At 44.6% G+C, this 19,120-nt stretch overlaps 1 long non-coding RNA gene across 1 annotated transcript in view; it reads right to left on the bottom strand.

The window, feature by feature from the left end:
* Window positions 1-810: 810 nt before the first annotated feature.
* LOC112253442 overlaps window positions 811-19,120 on the bottom strand; it is a 66,361-nt gene continuing 48,051 nt past the window's right edge. Inside the window, exons 5-7 of the long non-coding RNA XR_006079058.1 lie at window positions 3,157-3,316; window positions 2,452-2,588; window positions 811-2,234 (exon numbers count right to left, since the gene is read on the bottom strand). This is a non-coding gene — a long non-coding RNA (uncharacterized LOC112253442). The remainder of the gene's footprint in view (window positions 2,235-2,451; window positions 2,589-3,156; window positions 3,317-19,120) is intronic.

Consider the following 19,120-nt stretch of genomic DNA (forward strand, 5'->3'; position numbering starts at 1 on the left):
TTAATGAAGATGCTTTTTTTTATTGAATTCCATTCCAAGGTTTGTTGCAGTGATGCTGAATCTCTTCTCTCCTTTAGTTCCTAATGTTGCTTAGTAGATACATATTTGTTCACAGGCCAGAGATTTTAATCTTGAAAATTGTTTTTCATGCACAAATTTATGTTGACTTGTGTTTTGAAAAGCAGATATTGTCTCCATCTCATGTAGGTGACAGTCATGACATGGAATGTGCGTGTGTGTCTGTCACAGGCTCTTGGTGGCACCATAGTTGGGGAGGACAGGCTCATAGTAATGTCTGGAATGGAATGAATGGTATTGTGTGTGTGTGTAGGCAGGTAGGGGAAGGGGTATCAGGAAGGGGAAAGAGTTCTTATGTGCCAGGAACCAAAGAAGCGAAGGACCCTTGACAATCACTCTTGGATTGCACCTTATACGTTTCAGGTTTTATTGTCACGTGCACAAGTACAGTGAAATGCCTTTCTTGCCGTAATCAATGCAGTAATCAATAACAATGTAATACTACAAATAACATAAGGTAGAACAGAACATAAAAATAAAGGTAACTGACAAGATCCAATACATACCTTTCTTGGTCACATGACCCAATGCGCTGTTTATAATAATAACATCCACAGTTTCCATGGCTTTTAAACCAAATAGATGTTGACAGGCTATAGGGGCACCCACTGTGTGGTCATAAATTTTTTTTTTTTTTTTACCTTGATTTAACTAGACAAGTCAGTTAATAACACATTCATATTTTCAAAGACAGCCTAGGAACATTGGGTTAACTGCCTGTTCAGGGGCAGAATGACAGATTTGTACCTTGTCAGCTCAGGGATTTAAACTTGCAACCTTCCGGTTACTAGTCCAACGCTCCAACCACTAGGCTACCCTGCCGCCCCAGGGCAGGAGGCATCCACTGAAATGTAATATGATGATGCTGAATCTATGTCGGAAACTGATTGGATATGCAAAGACATCAACGCAAGGGAATACATTTTTTCCCCCACCCAACTTTTAATCTAATCATGGTGCCATGACATGGTGCCATTTTTTCAAATTTTCACGTTGAAATCACGTTAGCTGACAACTCAAACAAATGTAAATCAAACCTTGACTTTGGAATTACACCTGTGCCCAGTGGAACAGGATTTGTTGTTAGATTCGTTGGAATACAATAAATCGAATGATACTTCATGAAAGGTGAAAAACAAGGAACTTAACTACGAGATGTCATATCATATACAGTATATGTACAATATTGTAGTCTCATGACTGACATAAAAATCCACATTTTATCCATAATAAGGGTTAACAATATAAGAAGCCTGAATATCAGGTGCTAATAGCACCCCCAAGTGGTGGAGATGTCACATAACACATTACACCTGTACTGCACAAACCATTCAGCTGAAAGTCTTCAAAGAACTACTTAGTTTGAATCCTACCATTAGTTCAACCATCAAGTTCAAGACCATATTAAGAGAACACTATTGAAATAAATGCCTGTCTGGCCTGTCTGGCTTAAGACAGACAGCACTATTGGAAGGATCCCTTTTTGGAGAGCTGTTCATGTCTGAATTAATGCTTCTTCAGACTACAAACTAGAGACTCCCTGCCAAGGGGTTGCCAAGTTGAGGTAAACAGGACACATAATTGTTAATAACTCATAAGTTGACTAAAGGGACCATTAGAGTCTGAAAATAGAGTCAAGGAGAGATAACATGGAAAGTCAGAGTACGGAAAAGTACAGCAGAAATGTATACTTTGACTTTACAACGTCATTCACTGTTTAAAGCTCTTGAGTTGTTTGATGCTATTTTCTTGCTGCATTGTTTCGTTTTCTTGCTGCTTGTGGAAGGTGGTGACTGTTAGTAGTTGCATACTGGAATGTAGGCGGAAATGAACTGAAAAGCTAAAGCAGCAAGAGCCTCCGGAGCGAGCAGTGGACAGCTGCTGAGGAAATGATCACTATAACTGTCATCAAAGCATGACATGTCCTGACAGCTCCTTCAAAAGCAATTGCACACAACACAAGCCATTTTGGAGAGTTTACATTTTTATTAGACAGCTCTCATTTTCGACAACGTCACATGCCCTGTCATGCGTTTCATGTCCTGTCTCTTCCTCGGGTTTGTGGTCAGGATGCACTCCATTCTTAGGGGTGGCCACGATGAGGGGCAGGGGCCCGCGCTCCGGCTGAAACTCACCAGCCAGAAACTGTTGGGTCTCTTACAGAGAGAAGAGTAGACGGTTAGTCTAAAGCAGTGTGTGTGTGTGTGTGTGTGTGTGTGTGTGTGTGTGTGTGTGTGTGTGTGTGTGTGTGTGTGTGTGTGTGTGTGTGTGTGTGTGTGTGTGTGTTTATGTTCAGAGCTCATGACTATGTTTTTACAGGAAGATTCCCGGAGATTGGCCGAGAACCAGCAAGCAACCCTGACAATGGCTCACCTGATTGGCCAGTCTGGTGAACAGAGCCATGGTGATGTTGAGCAGGTTGACGGAGCCCTCTTCCTTGGCGTACATGTCCTCTACACCAATCAGCTTACAGATGGTGATGACCGCGCGGTGACAGTGTAGTCCGTAACCTGACACAGCAACATGTTAGACTAGCCAGACTAGCAGACAACCTCCATGCCTATCACAGTGTTAATGACTCTTCCATTGCAAACAAATGAAAATTGAAAATGAAAAGGAACTCATAACATAATACGTTGCCGGCCCAGACGCACAAGGGACTCTAGTGTTGCATGTAAGGTCAAAGGTCCTCTGAGTTGATACTCCTCCTGAAGCTGGAGGCCCCTGTGTCTCTAACACTACTACATTGGAGTTTCATTATCCTTTACATAACACACCTGCGTCCGATGTGAGACTGTTCACATGATAGGATGTAAATGAGAGAGATGTGGGTGTGAGTAGATTTCTATTCAAGACTGTGTGTATGTGTTTGAGTAAATGTGTGAACCATATCAGAGACACTTTGTGTGTGTGTGTGTGTGTGGGTTGAGCACAGCTTGTTAGGGCAGCCGTACACACACAAATGTTTAACCTTTATTTAACTAGACAAGTCAGTTAAGAACAAATTATTATTTTTAATGACAGCCTAGGAACGGTGGGTTAACTGCCTTGTTTAGGGGCAGAACGACAGATTTGTACCTTGTCTGCTCAGGGATTCAAACTTGCAACCTTTCGGTTACTAGTCCAACGCTCTAACCACTAGGCTATCCTGCCGCCCCAAAATGCTCTACCACCCCTCGGTGCTGTTTCTTCATGAGTAGGGTGGTCCTCTTGAAGGTGGAGTTGATGTCATGGTAAACTGTTACAAAGAAAAAAAAACATCCATTTCAACCCAGCTGTCAGTCATCAAATCAAATCAAATCAAATTTTATTTGTCACATACACATGGTTAGCAGATGTTAATGCGAGTGTAGCGAAATGCTTGTGCTTCTAGTTCCGACAATGCAGTAATAACGAGCAAGTAATCTAACTAACAATTCCAAAAAAAACTACTGTCTTATACACAGTGTAAGGGGATAAAGAATATGTACATAAGGATATATGAATGAGTGATGGTACAGAGCAGCATAGGCAAGATACAGTAGATGATATCGAGTACAGTATATACATATGAGATAAGTATGTAAACCAGGTGGCATAGTTAAAGTGGCTAGTGATACATGTATTACATAAGGATGCAGTCGATGATATAGAGTACAGTATCAACGTATGCATATGAGATGAACAATGTAGGGTAAGTAACATTATATAAGGTAGCATTGTTTAAAGTGGCTAGTGATATATTTACATCATTTCCCATCAATTCCCATGATTAAAGTGGCTGGAGTAGAGTCAGTGTCATTGACAGTGTGTTGGCAGTAGCCACTCAATGTTAGTGGTGGCTGTTTAATAGTCTGATGGCCTTGAGATAGAAGCTGTTTTTCAGTCTCTCGGTCCCAGCTTTGATGCACCTGTACTGACCTCGCCTTCTGGATGACAGCGGGGTGAACAGGCAGTGGCTCGGGTGGTTGATGTCCTTGATGATCTTTATGGCCTTCCTGTAGCATCGGGTGGTGTAGGTGTCCTGGAGGGCAGGTAGTTTGCCCCCAGTGATGCGTTGTGCAGACCTCACTACCCTCTGGAGAGCCTTACGGTTGAGGGCGGTGCAGTTGCCATACCAGGCGGTGATACAGCCCGCCAGGATGCTCTCGATTGTGCATCTGTAGAAGTTTGTGAGTGCTTTTGGTGACAAGCCGAATTTCTTCAGCCTCCTGAGGTTGAAGAGGCGCTGCTGCGCCTTCCTCACGATGCTGTCTGTGTGAGTGGACCAATTCAGTTTGTCTGTGATGTGTATGCCGAGGAACTTAAAACTTGCTACCCTCTCCACTACTGTTCCATCGATGTGGATGGGGGGGTGTTCCCTCTGCTGTTTCCTGAAGTCCACAATCATCTCCTTAGTTTTGTTGACGTTGAGTGTGAGGTTATTTTCCTGACACCACACTCCGAGGGCCCTCACCTCCTCCCTGTAGGCCGTCTCGTCGTTGTTGGGAATCAAGCCTACCACTGTTGTGTCGTCCGCAAACTTGATGATTGAGTTGGAGGCGTGCATGGCCACGCAGTCGTGGGTGAACAGGGAGTACAGGAGAGGGCTCAGAACGCACCCTTGTGGGGCCCCAGTGTTGAGGATCAGCGGGGAGGAGATGTTGTTGCCTACCCTCACCACCTGGGGGCGGCCCGTCAGGAAGTCCAGTACCCAGTTGCACAGGGCGGGGTCGAGACCCAGGGTCTCGAGCTTGATGACGAGCTTGGAGGGTACTATGGTGTTGAATGCCGAGCTGTAGTCGATGAACAGCATTCTCACATAGGTATTCCTCTTGTCCAGATGGGTTAGGGCAGTGTGCAGTGTGGTTGAGATTGCATCGTCTGTGGACCTATTTGGGCGGTAAGCAAATTGGAGTGGGTCAAGGGTGTCAGGTAGGGTGGAGGTGATATGGTCCTTGACTAGTCTCTCAAAGCACTTCATGATGACGGATGTGAGTGCTACGGGGGCGGTAGTCGTTTAGCTCAGTTACCTTAGCTTTCTTGGGAACAGGAACAATGGTGGCCCTCTTGAAGCATGTGGGAACAGCAGACTGGTATAGGGATTGATTGAATATGTCCGTAAACACACCGGCCAGCTGGTCTGCGCATGCTCTGAGGGCGCGGCTGGGGATGCCGTCTGGGCCTGCAGCCTTGCGAGGGTTAACACGTTTAAATGTCTTACTCACTTCGGCTGCAGTGAAGGAGAGACCGCATGTTTCCGTTGCAGGCCGTGTCAGTGGCACTGTATTGTCCTCAAAGCGGGCAAAAAGTTATTTAGTCTGCCTGGGAGCAAGACATCCTGGTCCGTGACTGGGCTGGGTTTCTTCCTGTAGTCCGTGATTGACTGTAGACCCTGCCACATGCCTCTTGTGTCTGAGCCGTTGAATTGAGATTCTACTTTGTCTCTGTACTGGCGCTTAGCTTGTTTGATAGCCTTGCGGAGGGAATAGCTGCACTGTTTGTATTCAGTCATGTTACCAGACACCTTGCCCTGATTAAAAGCAGTGGTTCGTGCCTTCAGTTTCACACGAATGCTGCCATCAATCCACGGTTTCTGGTTAGGGAATGTTTTAATCGTTGCTATGGGAACGACATCTTCAACGCACGTTCTAATGAACTCGCACACCGAATCAGCGTATTCGTCAATGTTGTTGTCTGACGCAATACGAAACATCTCCCAGTCCACGTGATGGAAGCAGTCTTGGAGTGTGGAGTCAGCTTGGTCGGACCAGCGTTGGACAGACCTCAGCGTGGGAGCTTCTTGTTTTAGTTTCTGTCTGTAGGCAGGGATCAACAAAATGGAGTAGTGGTCAGCTTTTCCGAAAGGGGGCGGGGCAGGGCCTTATATGCGTCGCGGAAGTTAGAGTAACAATGATCCAGGGTCTTTCCTCCCTGGTTGCACAATCGATATGCTGATAAAATTTAGGAGTCTTGTTTTCAGATTAGCCTTGTTAAAATCCCCAGCTACAATGAATGCAGCCTCCGGATAAATCGTTTCCAGTTTGCAGAGAGTTAAATAAAGTTCGTTCAGAGCCATCGATGTGTCTGCTTGGGGGGATATATATACGGCTGTGATTATAATCGAAGAGAATTCTCTTGGTAGATAATGCGGTCTACATTTGATTGTGAGGAATTCTAAATCAGGTGAACAGAAGGATTTGAGTTCCTGTATGTTTCTTTCATCACACCATGGCACGTTGGCCATAAGGCATACGCCCCCGCCCGTCTTCTTACCAGAAAGATGTTTGTTTCTGTCGGCGCGATGCGTGGAGAAACCCGCTGGCTGCACCGCTTCGGATTGCGTCTCTCCAGTTAGCCATGTTTCCGTGAAGCAGAGAACGTTACAGTCTCTGATGTCCCTCTGGAATGCTACCCTTGCTCGGATTTCATCAACCTTGTTGTCAAGAGACTGGACATTGGCAAGAAGAATGCTAGGGAGTGGTGCACGATGTGCCCGTCTCCGGAGTCTGACCAGAAGACCGCTTCATTTCCCTCTTTTTCTGAGTCGTTTTTTTTTTGGTCGCTGCATGTGATCCACTCGGTTACACTGGTTGTAAGGCAGAACACAGGATCCGCATCGCGAAAAACATATTCTTGGTCGTACTGCTGGTGAGTTGACGCTGATCTTATATTCAGTAGTTCTTCTCGGCTGTATGTAATGAAACCTAAGATGACCTGGGGTACTAGTGTAAGAAATAACACGTAAAAAAACAAAAAACTGCATAGTTTCCTAGGAACGCGAAGCGAGGCGGCCATCTCTGTCGGCGCCGGAAGATCAGCTCACCCTAGTCAGTATGACCCTTTCCCTCTGGCCAACAAAGTGCACTAAATAGGGAATAGGGGGACATTTTTTCATTTCTCCCGATGAGCAATGGGGGATGAGTCAGGACCTTGAGTGAGTGTGACTTAGTGGGTTAGTGACAGGAGTCAAAGAGCCAGCCTGTCCTGTGTTAGTCTGGGACGGCATGGCACAAACACATCACCCACAGAACAGAACACTTACAGTAGCTGCAGGAGGTCCGGGCCTGTTAGGAACAGCCTCTTTCAGTGTGTGTGTGACTAACACAGAGACCAACTTACAGCAAGAGAATTAAACAAAACCCCACAGAGAGAAAAACGTGCCTTTCATCTAGCAATTTGCAGCAACATCCCCTCTGCAGAAAACCTTTAACAAGAATATTACTGTTCACACATTTTTTTATGTGATCAATATTAAACTTATTTTGTGCAGTGCTGTTTGCAGTTTGATTAGTCTGTTGAGGGAATAGATGATATATTCTTTGAGTTCGCTCACTTAAAGTACAGGGGTTTGCATAGAAAAAAAGCCTGGTTCACTATTCAGACAGTCAGAATAAACATAGGAAAAAGCCTGATTCACTGCTCAGACAGTCAGAATAAACATAGGAAAAAGCCTGCCAAAGAGAGGAGTCACAAAAAGCAGAAATAGAGATAAAATGAATCACTAACCTTTAAATGATCTTCATCAGATGACACTCATAGGACTTCATGTTACACAATACATGTATGTTTTGTTCAATAAAGTTCATTTTTATATCTAAAAATCTCAGTTTACATTGGCGCATTACGTTCAGTAATGTTTTGCTTCCAAAACATCCGGTGATTTTGCGGAGAGCCACATCAATTTACAGAAATACTCATCATAACTGTTGATGAAAATACAAGTGTTATGCATGGAACTTTAGATAAACTTCTCCTTAATGCAACCGCTGTGTCAGATTTCAAAAAAGCTTTACCGAAAAAGCACACCATGCAATAATCTGAGTACGGCGCTCGGACACAAAAACAAGTCATACAGATATCCGCCATGCTGTGGAGTCAACAGAAGTCAGAAATAGCATTATAAATATTCACTTACCTTTGATGATCTTCATCAGAATGCACTCCCAGGAATCCCAGTTCCACAATAAATGATTGATTTGTTTGATAAAGTTCATAATTTAAGTCCAAATACTTCCTTCTTGAGTTCACAAATCCAAATTCACGACACGCAGGCCAGACGAAAAGTAAAACAATTCCATTACAGTTCGTAGAAACATGTCAAGCGATGTATAGAATAAATCTTTATGATGTTTATAACATAAATCTTCAATAATGTTTAAACCGGAGAATTCCTATGTCTTTAGAAATGCGATGGAACGCAGCTATCTCTCACGGGAGCGCGCCTGAATGAGCTCATGGCACTCTGCCAGACCCCTGACTCAATCAGCTCTCATTCCCCCCTACTTCACAGTAGAAGCCTCAAACAAGGTTCAAAAGACTGTTGACATCTAGTGGAAGCCCTAGGAAGTGCAATATGACCCCATAGATACTGTATATTCGATAGGCAATGAAAACTGCAAACCTCAGATTTCCCACTTCCTGGTTGGATTTCTTCTCAGGTTTTTGCTTGCCATATGAGATCTGTTATAGTCACAGACATCATTCAAACAGTTTTAGAAACTTCAGAGTGTTTTCTATCCAAATCTACTAATAATATGCATATATTAGCAACTGGGCCTGAGTAGCAGGCAGTTTACTCTGGGCACCTTATTAATCCAAGCTACTCAATACTGACCGCAGCCATAAGAAGTTAAATTCACTTCAAATCAGTGTAGATGAAGGGAAGGAGACAGGTTGAAGAAGGATGCTGGGACAACAGACGTGGATTGTGTATGAGTGTCATTCAGAGGGTGAATGGGCAAGACAAAAAATAGAACTGCCTTTGGATGGGGTATGGTAGTAGGTGACAGGTCCACCGGTTTGTGTCAACAACAGCATTGCTGGTGGGGTTTTTAAATGCTCAACAGTGCACCACCTAAAGGACATCCAGCCAACTTGACACAACTGTGGGAAGCATTGGAGTCAACATGGGTCAGCATCCCTGTGGAACGCGTTCGACACCTTGTAGAGTCCATGCCCCAACGAATTGAGGCAGTTCTGAGGGCAAAGGGGTGTGCAACTCAGTATTAGGAAGGTGTTCCTAATGTTTGTTATACTCCGTGTGTGCTGATTGACATCTTTTAGCCGTCATGCTGAACACACTCTTCACCTGTCAATCAAACAACAAGAGTAACAGAATCCAACATCAACCAGGTCAATATAGCTTAGCAGATTCCAACATCAACCAGGTCAATATAGTTTAGCAGATTCCAACATCAACCAGGTCAATATAGTTTAGCAGATTCCAACATCAACCAGGTCAATATAGTTTATCAGATTCCAACATCAACCAGGTCAATATAGTTTAGCAGATTCCAACATCAACCAGGTCAATATAGTTTAGCAGATTCCAACATCAACCAGGTCAATATAGTTTAGCAGATTCCGGGCTAGAATCCCAAAACCGTCCACACTGAGAAATGACTTCTAACAAGACCATTTAAAACGACCCATTACTGCCGACACTGCAGAGCAGAACAATGTGAAACAGCCCCTCTTTATGGGAGGCAGAAAGAGCCCATTAACTTAGACATGCTATTATAAAGAAGAGGATGAGCCCTGGTGGAGAACTGAAGGGAGTAGGCAGGCCCCTGGTTCACTGCATTTGGTGATAATCTTCCCTTCCCTTCCTCTTCTCGGTTATTGCTATCCTCCTAAAAGTCCCATCAAATAAACTGACCAGAGACTATAGTCAAACGAACAAATAATCAATGGTTACCAAACAAAATGCAGGTAGCACCTTATTAAACCTCAGGCTTTTTAAGAGTGATTGATCTTTCCTTCAAGGCCTCAGTCGCCACTGTTTACACTTTATGTCTGATGTTTGGACTGAGTTAAAGTTCCTGCTGGTGTCTGGGCGGCGGTGTGTGTGTGTTTGCCCCTGGGGAGACAACCCATCTCATCCCTCCTTGACACCCTCTCAAAATGTAAGAGCTTTACAGTGGTCTGGATAGAGAGACGAATGCTGCCCTTCCCGTCCATTCACTCTGTTCTCCTCACTCCGGACAGATTTACGAGCTGCAGTGTGACCTGGGAGGCAGCAGAGGGCAGTGTGAGCATATGACAGGACCAGGGGACAAGACGAGGGTTAGCCATACATACAGCCCTGCTCTGCACACATCCACACACCTGTAACACAGACATACACAAACTGACCTAGAACATACATTTACACACAGACACACACTGCAATACACACACATATACTGCAATACACAAACAGCAAACATACTGAGCCAAGATTCTCTGATCTAGACCATCACTGCCACAGACCCGTGAGTTGGAGGATCAGAGAAGAGATGGGAAACAGACCCAGGGCAACACAAAGTGACTGAAGTAGTTATGTGAGCATTACTCTTGAGAAGCAGTGTCAGAGGCCATTTCCATCTCTGCAGCTACACGCATGACTGTGTGAGGAAGAGCAGAATACTAAGAAACAAACTTTATGCTCTCTGGTGTACAGGGATGAGCAGTGTTCAACATGTACTCTGTCCTTGTACTGCACTAATGTGAGTGGACACTGTTGTTCACCATGTCAATCAAAATCAATCACTGTTCTTGAGGTAGACTCAGGTAGTAGGGCAGTATACGGTTGCCTCTAAAATACTTGTATTTAGTTGTGCAGTTGACTAGGTATCTGAAATACTTGTATTTAGTTGTGCAGTTGACTAGGTATCTGAAATACGTGTATTTAGTTGTGCAGTTGACTAGGTATCTGAAATACGTATATTTAGTTGTGCAGTTGACTAGGTATCTGAAATACATGTATTTAGTTGTGCAGCTGACTAGGTATCTGAAATACGTATATTTAGTTGTGCAGCCGACTAGGTATCTGAAATACGTGTATTTAGTTGTGCAGCTGACTAGGTATCTGAAATACATGTATTTAGTTGTGCAGCTGACTAGGTATCTGAAATACATGTATTTAGTTGTGCAGCTGACTAGGTATCTGAAATACATGTATTTAGTTGTGCAGCTGACTAGGTATCTGAAATACATGTATTTAGTTGTGCAGTTGACTAGGTATCTGAAATACATGTATTTAGTTGTGCAGCTGACTAGGTATCTGAAATACATGTATTTAGTTGTGCAGCTGACTAGGTATCTGAAATACATGTATTTAGTTGTGCAGCTGACTAGGTATCTGAAATACATGTATTTAGTTGTGCAGCTGACTAGGTATCCCCCTTTCAGTTCCGTTATTTGGTTTTTCAAATAACCATTCAAATACTCAAATAAAAGTACTTATTTTGGACTGTGCATTTTGAATCGACTAAAATACACTATTTTAAATACCAGATACTCAAATACATGTGGAATTAAATCCAGTCTGACTGTGACAAGTGTCCACCTGTGCTCCCTCCATCCAGAAAGTGGGAGTGTTAAGTGGGAATAGGACTTGTCCCCATGCTAGTTTCAGTGTAAATGATAAAGCAGAAACCCAGGCAGGGATTTGGTGCTGAGAGAACATCAAAGGAAAGAGCTGCCCTGAGCTCAGAGAGCAGCAATAGTTACGTAACTAACACAAACACACACAGAGAGAGAGAGAGAGAGAGAGAGAGAGAGAGAGAGGGGATATTTTTTTCTTACAGGGCTAACACCAGTGAGGACCAGAACCTAAGACTGGTATCATGAACCTAAAGAACTCCACTTTGCCCTCCTGCGTGCGCGCACACACACACACACACACACACACACACACACACACACACACACACACACACACACACACACACACACACACACACACACACACACACACACACACACACACACACACACACACACACACACACACACACACACACACTTTTATCCATCCATCTCTTAGGGTAGATGTTTCTGCCTTCTCAGCATCCTCGGTCTAAAATGGCTGCATTCCTGACTACAGCTGAGTGCAAACCTCTGAAGCTGTAGCCATACACAGCCTCTGAACTGTCTTCAGATACAAAGATGAGACGATGAGACAGATCATGATGGCAGTAGTGTGCTGTAGGAGAGGCCCAACCCAGAACAGGGAGAGAGATGAAAGAGAGGAACGATGGGTGTGAAAAAATGATCATCTTTATGAGACATGAGTAAAGAGAGACAAGTGAGAGGACACGGAGAGAGGAGGACACGGAGAGAGAGGAGGACACAGAGAGAGAGGAGGACACGAAGAGAGAGGAGGACACGGAGAGAGAGGAGGACACAGAAAGAGAGGAGGACACGGAGAGAGAGGAGGACACAGAGAGAGAGGAGGACATGGAGAGAGAGGAGGACACGGAGAGAGAGGAGGACATGGAGAGAGAGGAGGACACGGAGAGAGAGGAGGACATGGAGAGAGAGGAGGACACGGAGAGTGAGGAGGACACAGAGAGAGAGGAGGACATGGAGAGAGAGGAGGACATGGAGAGGCCGATACATAAGCAAGAGGATGAGAGGGGGAGAAAGAGAGAGGGGGAGATTGATAGGAGTAAAGAGAGAGCGGGAGACAGCAGAGAGTGGGGGAGAGAGAGAGAGAGGGTAGGAGAGAGAGAAATAGAGAGGGATAAAGAGGGAGGGAGAGAGAGTGGAATAGAGAGGGATAAAGATAGCGAGGGAGAGAGAGAGGGTAGGAGAGAGAGAAATAGAGGGAGGGAAAGAGCTGGACTCCCACATGAAGGCTGTTGCAGTAATGGTAGCATACAGAGCCAACTGTTCAGATTGATTGGCACAGCAGAGGGACAGAATTATCAGCACCAACTACCCCCCAAAACAGACAGTAGGACCAAGACAGGACAGAAAGTAGGACCAGGACAAAACAGCAGGAACAGGACACAACAGACAGTAGGACCAGGACAGGACAGTAGGACCAGGACAGGACACAACAGACAGTAGGGCCAGGACAGGACACGGCACAACAGAGAGTAGGACCAGGACACAATAGACAGTAAGACCAGGACAGGACACAACAGACAGTAGGACCAGGACAGGACACAACAGAGAGTAGGACCAGGACACAACAGGACACAACAAAGAGTAGGACCAGGACATAACAGAGAGTAGGACCAGGACACACCATAGAGTATGACCAGGACAGGACAGGAAACAACAGAGAGTAGGACCAGGTCACAACAGACAGTAGGACCAGGACAGGACAGGACAGGACACAACAGACAGTAGGACCAGGACAGGACACAAAAGAGAGCAGGACCAGGACACAACAGACAGTAGGACCAGGACAGCACACAACAGAGAGTAGGACCAGGACACAACAGACAGTAGGACCAGGACACAACAGACAGTAGGACCAGGACAGCACACAACAGACAGTAGGACCAGGACACAACAGACAGTAGGACCAGGACACAACAGACAGTAGGACCAGGGCACGACAGGACACAACAGACAGTAGGACCAGTAGAGCTGGAGAGAACAGATGTAGAGTTGTACTGGTCCAACAGAACTCTGCTCCTAAATCAACAACACTTACTCCAGAAGAGAAGTTTCGCTTTGGGGATCAGTAGAGTATATTATTATTCATTCATGAGTTCTTTCATTCTGCTCCTAAACTCTGTAACAGTAAACCCAGACCTGCTGCTAACTCAGCCTGTACTGAACCCATCACTGTCCTGTGTGTGTGTGTGTGTGTGTGTGTGTGTGTGTGTGTGTGTGTGTGTGTGTGTGTGTGTGTGTGTGTGTGTGTGTGTGTGTGTGTGTGTGTGTGTGTGTGTGTGTGTGTGTGTGAAGAGGAGAATACATTAAAAGTCTGCTGAAACCTAAACCCAACATACAGTATTATGACTCCATTCAGAAGAAACCATAACAGCTGGGTATTAAACAAGAGAAATATGACTCCCAGGACAATGTGTTGAGACCCCCAGAGAGAGAGACAGAAGGAGAGAAAGAAAGAGAGGAGAGTCAGACTAAGAGAGCTCCAGTTGCATGCTAATGGTATTGGCAGCACCGTGAAGCCACTTCGTCATTATATTCTTGTTACCATTTGTTGCAGTCTCTCTCTCAGCTGCAGAGAACAGCACAGAAACAGCCACATGCATGATATGTTTTTCTATTCACCCGAATACAATTATGAACAAGCATTGTGTCCTGAACCCTCATACAGAGTTAACTCGAGTTAGTGGGTGCGCCGGCAAATCGCTTCTCCAAGGATTTGTTTAAAAGTTAACTATTAAAAGATGAAAAAATCCTCCAGTCTGAACTTAAACAACTAAAACCAGGTAGAACATGTGTAGATTGATAAATTATACATCACTAAAATCTACTGAACAAAAATATAAATGCAAAATGCAACAATTTCAAAGATTTTACTGAGTTCATAAAAGTAAATCGGTCATTTGAAATAAATAAATTAGGCCCTAATCCAGCGGTAGGCAACCCTGGTCCTAGAGTGCCACAGGCACTTCGTGTTTTTGATTTAAGCAAACTGGAAGACCCGTGGGTTGAATTTAGGCAATCATTGAACTGATCAATTAGCTCAGTTGTGTGGTGCCTAGTTGGAACAAAATCTTGCAGTACCTGCAGCACTCGAGGAACAGTGCCTACCCCTGCCCTAATGTATGGATTTCACATGACTGGGCTGGGGTGCAGCCATGGGTGGGCCTGCATGGTCCTGCATGGTCCTGCATGGTCCGTGGTTGGACGTACTGCCAAATTCTCTAAAACAACGTTGGAGGCAGCTTATGGAAGAGATATTAACTTGTTGGCATTGTGTTATGTGACAAAACTGCACATTTTAGAGTGGCATTTTTTTGTCTTCAGCACCTGTGTGACTAAAATGGCGCCAGAGCAGACGGCAGACGTTTTATGTGCCCCCAACCAATTGTGTTTTTTTATTAGTTTATCTGCGTTGTTTGTAACTTATTTTTTACTATTTTTGTAAATAATCTTTCCGCCACCGTCTCTTATGACCGAAAATAACTTCAAGACATCAGGACTGCGATTACTAGCAGAATCCTTTTGACGAGCCCGAGGCGGAGGATATACGGCTCCCTCGGGAACAGACCCCGACCCCGACCCCCGTGATCTGCGTGAAGAGGAGGCAGAGAAAGAGAGGCCGAAGGGCGGGCTGTCTTCTGAGGAGTAGGAGGTGATCAAATAAACCCCCACTCCCCTCAATTCTGCTCGCAAACATGCAATCTTTGGACAATACAATGGACAAGTTATTGGGAAGACTAAACTACCAACGGGACATTAAAAACTGTAACATCTTATGCATCACAGAGTCGTGGCTGAACGACGACAATATCAACATTCAGCTGGCTGGTTATATGATGTACCGGCAGGATAGAACAGCGGAGTCTGATAAGACAAGGGGCGGCGGTCTATGTATTTTAGTAAACAACAGCTGGTGCATGATATCTAAGGAAGTCTCGAGCCATTGCTCGCCTGAGGTAGAATATCTCATGATAAGCTGCAGACCACATTACCTACCAAGAGAGTTTTCATCTATATTCTTTGTAGCTGTTTACATACAACCACAGTCAGAGGCTGGCACTAAGATAGCATTGAATGAGCTGTATTCTGCCATAAGCAAACAAGAAAACGCTCACCCAGAGGTGGCGCTCCTAGTAGCCGGGGACTTTAATGCTGGGAAAATTAAATCAGTTTTACCAAATTTCTACCAGCATGTTAAATGTGCAACCAGAGGAAAAAGAACTCTGGACCATCTATACTCCTCAAACAGAGATGCATACATAGCGCTCCCTCGCCCTCCCTCGCCCTCCAAATCTGAACATAATTCTATCCTCCTGATTCCTGCTTACAAGCAAAAGCAGGAAGCACCAGTGACTAACTAGATCAATAAAAAAAGTGGTCAGATGAAGCAGATGCTAAGCTACAGGACTGTTTTGCTAACACAGACTGGAATATGTTTTGGGATTCCTCCAATGGCATTGAGGAATACACCACATCTGCCATTGGCTTCATCAAAAAGTGCATCGATGACGTCGTCCCCACAGTGACCGTACGCAAATACCCCAACCAGAAACCATGGATTACAGGCAGCATCAGCACTGAGTTAAAGGCTAGAACTGCCGCTTTTAAGGAGCAGGACTCTAACGCGGGAGCTTATAAGAAATGCCGCTATGCCCTCCGACGAACCATCAAAAAAAGTGTCAATACAGAACTAAGATTGAGTCGTACTACACCGGCTCTGACGCTCGTCGGATGTGGCAGGGCCTGCAAACTATTATAGACTACAAAGGGAAACACAGCCAAAAGCTGCCCAGTGACAGGAGCCTACCGGACGAGCTAAACTACTTCTATGCCCGCTTCGAGGCAAATAACACTGAAACATGCATGAGAGCACCAGCTGTACTGGAAGACTGTGTGATCACGCTCTCCACAGCCAATGTGAGTAAGACCTTTAGACAGATAAAAACTCACAAGGCAGCAGGGCCAGACAGATTACCTGGACGTGTACTGCGAGCATGCACGGACCAACTAGCAAGTGTCTTCACTGACATTTTCAACCTTTCCCTGCCGAGTATGTAATGGAAACATGTTTTAATCAGACCACCATAGTGCCTGTGACCAAGAACACTAAGGTAACCTGCCTAAATGACTACCGACCTGTAGCACTCACGTCCATAGTCTTGAAGTGCTTTAAAAAGTTGGTCATGGCTCACAACACCATCATCCCAGAGACCCTAGACCCACTCCAATTTGCATACCGCCCCATCAGATCCACAGATGATGCAGTCTCTATTGCACTCCACACTGCCCTTTCCCACCTGGACAAAAGGAACACCTATGTGAGAATGCTATTCATTGACTACAGCTCAGCTTTCAACACCATAATGCCCTCAAAGCTCATCAATAAGCTAAGGACACTGGGACTAAACACTTCCCTCCACAACTGAATCCTGGACTTCCTGATGGGCCGCCCCCGGGTAGTAAGGGTAGGTAACAACACATCCGCTACGCTGATCCTCAACACAGGGGCCCCTCAGGGGTGCGTGCTCAGTCCCCTCCTGTACTCCCTGTTCACTTATGACTGCGCGGCCAGGTATGACTCCAACACCATCATTAAATTTGCCGATGACACAGTGGTAGACCTGATCACCAACAACAACAAGACAGCCTATAGGGAGGAGGTCAGAGACCTGGCCGTGTGGTGCCAGGACAACAGCCTCCTCAATGCGATCAACACAAAGGAGATGATTGTGGACTACAGGAAAAAGAGGACCGAGCATGCCCCCACTCTCCATCGACGGGGCTGCAGTGGAGCAAGTTGAGAGCTTCAAGTTCCTTGGTGTCTGTTAAGGGAATTTTTATCAATGATGACTAATTATGTATACATTTCAATCAGGACTGACTAGTCCAAATGCTATTGTGTACTGTACATATATGAATTTTCTCTCTTGCTCCCATTCCCAATTGTATATAATATAGTCAGGAGTTTGGTAACAATGACGGTCTGTTCCTTTGTACAAATGAATGAACTATCTCCAGATGGCAGGGAAGGACTATCTCCAGACTGTCTAGAATGCTGATTTACAATGACTGACCTTGGCTTCAGGCGAGGAGGGAAGGCTCGAGAACTATAGGGCCTCTCTACTAGTGTCATGAAGAGATAGAACATTTAGAAAACGCTGACATCATTTTCAGTTTATAACCTGTGGAAAAATGTGTATGTACCAGTACTCTCTTGAATTAAACGCTGTTACCTGACTTTAAGACCGGGGCTCTGTCCATTCTTATAAAAATATAGGGTCTTACAAGCCCTTCGAATGCATTGACAGAGTAATGAATTCTGATTGGGAAATAATACAGAGGAATTTAGAATTCCTTTAACAGTGTCCACATCACCAACAAACTAACATGGTCCAAGCACACCATGACAGTCGTGAAGCGGGCACGACAAAACCTATTCCCCCTCAGGAGACTGAAAAGATTTGGCACCTCAAAAGGTTATACAGCTGCACCATCGAGAGCATCCTGACGGGTTGCATTACTGCCTGGTATGGCAACTGCTCTGCCTCCGACCTCAAGGCACTACAGTACATCACTGGGGCCAAGCTTCCTGCCATCCAGGACCTCTACACCAGGCGGTGTCAGAGGAAGGCCCAGAAAATTGTTAAAGATTCCAGCCATCCTCGTCATAAACTGTTCTCTCTGCTACCACACGGCAAGCGGTACCGGACCGCCAAGTCTAGGTCCAAGAGGCTTCTAAACAGCTTCTACCCCCCCAAGCCATAAGACTCCTGAACATCTAGTCAAATGGCTTTCCAGACTATTCACATTGCCTGCCCTCCCCCTGCCCTCCCCTCACCACTGCCACTATCTGTTTTCATCAATGCATAGTCACTTTAATAACTCTACCTACACGTACATACTTCCTCAACCAACTTGTGCCCCCGCACATTGACTCTGTACCGGCACCCCCCTGTATATATATTGTTATTTTTATTGCCCCTCTTTAATTAGTTGTAACTTTTATCTCTTATTCTTATCAGTATTTTTTGAAACTGCACTGTTGCCTGGGGCTCGTAAGTAAGCATTTCACTGTAACCTGTTGTTTTCGGCGCATGTGACTAATAAAATTAGATTTGTAATGATCAAGCTGTTTAAATCAGCTTCTTGGCAAAGGAGAAATGCTCACTAACAGGGATGTAAACACATTTGTGCACAACATTTGAGAGAAATAAGTTTTTTGTGCGTATGGACAATTTCTGGGATCTTTTATTTCAGCTCATGAAACATGGGACCAACACTTTACATGTTGCGTTTATATTTTTATTGAGTGTTCAATATATGTATATATTTTTTGAATTTAATCTCAGATTTTTTTTTAAATTACTATTTTCAACAGAGCTATTTGGTTGATTTTGTGGTCTCAAACCAGTGAGTTTACTAACTTTCTCTCAGATTTAATTATTGATGGAGAAAGTGGGAATGTTGTTCCCTTATAATTGCTACATTTACTATTCATATAGCATTAAAAACAGCTTTCTAGATTGCATTTTGGAGAAAAAATGGTGATGTGAATATTAAGTTGCGACACAACCTGGTCTAATTTGGGTCCCATGGAAAAACACTCTTTTTCCACTGTTTTTATCTCGGTCTCTAAGTGCTCTTCTCACCGGTACTCTCCCTCTTTCAATACGAATCTATAGTTGTG

The sequence above is a fragment of the Oncorhynchus tshawytscha genome, linkage group LG16 (assembly GCF_018296145.1).
Source record: "Oncorhynchus tshawytscha isolate Ot180627B linkage group LG16, Otsh_v2.0, whole genome shotgun sequence".
NCBI lineage: Eukaryota > Metazoa > Chordata > Actinopteri > Salmoniformes > Salmonidae > Oncorhynchus > Oncorhynchus tshawytscha.